The sequence below is a fragment of the Triticum dicoccoides genome, chromosome 7B (genome assembly GCF_002162155.2).
Source record: "Triticum dicoccoides isolate Atlit2015 ecotype Zavitan chromosome 7B, WEW_v2.0, whole genome shotgun sequence".
NCBI lineage: Eukaryota > Viridiplantae > Streptophyta > Magnoliopsida > Poales > Poaceae > Triticum > Triticum dicoccoides.
The window spans coordinates 25,332,203-25,335,409 of record NC_041393.1 but is presented as its reverse complement, the minus strand read 5'-3'; positions in this window follow the sequence as shown (position 1 = coordinate 25,335,409).

Sequence of the window (3,207 nt, the reverse complement as noted above, 5' to 3'; positions counted from 1 at the left end):
ATAGGAACCACCGTACTGTTAAGTGGGGTCCAAGTGAACTAAGTCAGAGTGACTGAAGTGATGCTCAACCAAAATCCTACGTCTTCGAGCGAAGACAATGAGAGCAAATCTTATCCAGAGCTGGATGAGTCAGCTTTGCTTGTAGCCCAAGTAAAGTTGTCGTGTGTGTTTGAAATCTGACCGTTGGAACACGTGTCAGTTCCTTAGTGACCCAGGGTCATTTCGTACATATCAGGTGGGTTGCCTAGTGGCTATAAATAGACCACCCCCTACACCATAAATTGGTGGCTTCTCAGAGTTAGTGCACGGCTTTTGTCGTTTAAGAGCAACCCACCTCGAAGCCTTTGAGAGAGAGAAATCCTTGCGAGGACCAAGCCCAAACACCCAGAGCCAAAGAGTGTTAGGCATCACTGAAGTCTTTCTGTCTGTGTGACCTGAAGACTTATTACACTTCAGGACTGTGAATCCTCCAGCCGGTTAGGCGTCGCGTTCTAAGCATCCAAGAGTCATTGTGGATTACCGATGAACGAAGTCTGTGAAGGTTTGGAAGTCTACCTTGAAGACTTACCAGAGTGATTGGGCGAGGATTGGGTGTCCTTAGCTCAAGGGGAATAAGGTGAAGGCACGGTCTTCTGAGTTGAGTCTCAGCCTCCCTAACCAGACATACAACTGTCACAGCAACTGGAACTGGTCCAACAAATCATGTGTCTTCAACAAGCGACTGGTTCTATCCCTTCCCATCCTTTATTTTGAGTTTGTCTTCGTGAAGTCATTGCTTATTTGTCGTACCTGTTTGACTTCATTGCTTGACTATTATCGTTGATTGGCTTCATACTATCTTCCATCCTGATCCTTACTACTTAGCTGCTATTAGTCCTGTGCTTTCACATCATTGCATACTTGACTATGGTGTGCTTACTGTAGTTTATCTTCCGCTGCATATCAATTAGGGCATTTCGCTTGTTTGTCTTTGAAACTTCCAAGTTTTGAAGACTTCCATAAAAGTCTCCTATTCACCCCCCCTAGTCGATACTAGCACTTTCAATTGGTATCAGAGCAAGGTACTCCCTTGTTCTGTGTGATTTGGTTTAACCACCTGGAGTTTTAGCTATGTCGACTGCAGGATTGAGGAACATATCTTGCCCCACCTTTGACGGTCATGAGTATCCCCAATGGAAGGCCATGATGAAGAAGCGACTCATGGCTATGGATAGCAAACTGTGGACCGTCATTGAGATTGGCCTTACTGATCTATGCAAGATGGCTGAGGCCGATGACATTCGCAAGTACACTCTACTGAACCTTACGGCGAAGGATGTCATCTGCTCCCATCTATCCCGAAATTAGTTCAGGAATGTTATGCACCTCAATCACGCGAAGCTAATCTGGGACCGGCTTTCTGAGGTCTATGAAGGTCATCGTACTCGTCATGATCCCTGATTTGAGGACTACAAGGAGTCTCTTAAAGAGATGACTTTTGCACCTGAATCGCCATCATCCTCACCATGCCTCATGGAAAGGGGTGATAAGGTAACTGAATGCTACCTCTCTGAATCTAGTGATGATGAATCAGGTGATGAATTTGGCCTCAGTTATGTCAAGCTTGCTTCCCTTGCCACTAAACAACAAAGAGTCTTGGAAAGGGTTCAAGACATGCTTAGTAAGAGCGATGATATGTTGGGTGAAGAAATGGATCAGTCAAAAGCATTGGCTGAGAGTCTTCAGAGACTTCATTCCAAGTTTGACGCCCTACAAGATCAACATAATGCTCTCTTGTCTGATCATGAGAAGCTTTCTACTGAATGTCTTCAAAGAAAGCTAGACCTTGAAAAGATAAGAGTGGATTATGAAGATCTTCAGAAGGAGCGCGATTCATTACTTGCTCAACAAATCAGCGATACATAGAATGGATTTGAACCACCATGTCTAAAATGCATTGAGCGTGATAATGCTACATCTGTTGCTGAATTTTCCATTGCTGCTACTGTTTCATTGTCTTCACCTACTGATGTGGTTACTAACCCCTCTGCGGAGGATACCACTACTATTGCTGATGAAAATGCTAGGTTGAAGACATTGCTTGAAACAGGGATGTATAAAAGTCTGAAAGGGCATCAGACACTTTGCGATGTCCTTAAAAAGAAGATTCTGAACCGAAACCCTGGGAAAGAGGGTGTTGGGTTCGAGAGGAAAATGAATGTTGATGGCTCCTACTGGAAGCCTGAGCAGTACCCCAAAACCACATGGGTTGCTGCAAAGGAACCTTCAGTAGATCCATCCACTTTATCTGGCTTTACCTATGCTAATTCTATTATTATTGATGAATCCTTTGATGCAAACTATAAGCTATTCAAGAATCAGAATGGTGAAGTGTTTGCCAGGTACATTGGTACTAACTGCAGGAATGGACCACCTATGAAGAAGATCTGGGTACCTAAGTAGTACATTGAGAATCTTCCTGTGAATGTCGTCATGACACCACCAAGGAAGAAGAGAAACCCCAGACCTATGGCTTCATATGGCCCAAAGGATTCATACAGATACAGGACTCACCTGAGTCACCCTAACGCCAATGTTTTGCAGGGAAATCATACTCAGACTCATGAATATGAGCGTGTGTCTTCAAGCCGCTATATTCATAGAACTAAGAACTTTTTTGCTTATTCATATGAGTATCATTCATCTCTTGCAAGGCTATTTGCTAGGGCTCCAAAGCCGAAATTCTCAGATGTTGCACTTAGACTCATTGCCTCTAAGCCACCCCTAAAAATGTGGGTGCCGAAGAAGAATTAACTTTCTTTTGCAGAGAAAGGTCTCCAGCCTGAAATCAATGGTGTCCAATGCTATAGCTGGGGACCTAAAACACATTAAGGACGCAAGATAAAATGTCTTTCTATATAATTCACATCTGAATCGCTTACCAGTCATACTATGTGTCCTAACTTTGATCAAAGATGTGACAATCCTTGCATGTGTCAAATGCCTATGCTTCACAACACTCTTTGTGAAGCCTATCCTCCTAACTGCACTGTAGGGCATGTCACCAAAAGCTTCAGAATGGATTATGGACAGTGGATGCACAAATCATATGACTGGTGATCGAAGTCTTCTCATGGACTCAACCTTACGTCCATCCGACAAGAGTCACATCACATTTGCTGACACTAGTAAAAGCAAGGTATTGGTTCTAGGTAGAGTTGCAATCTC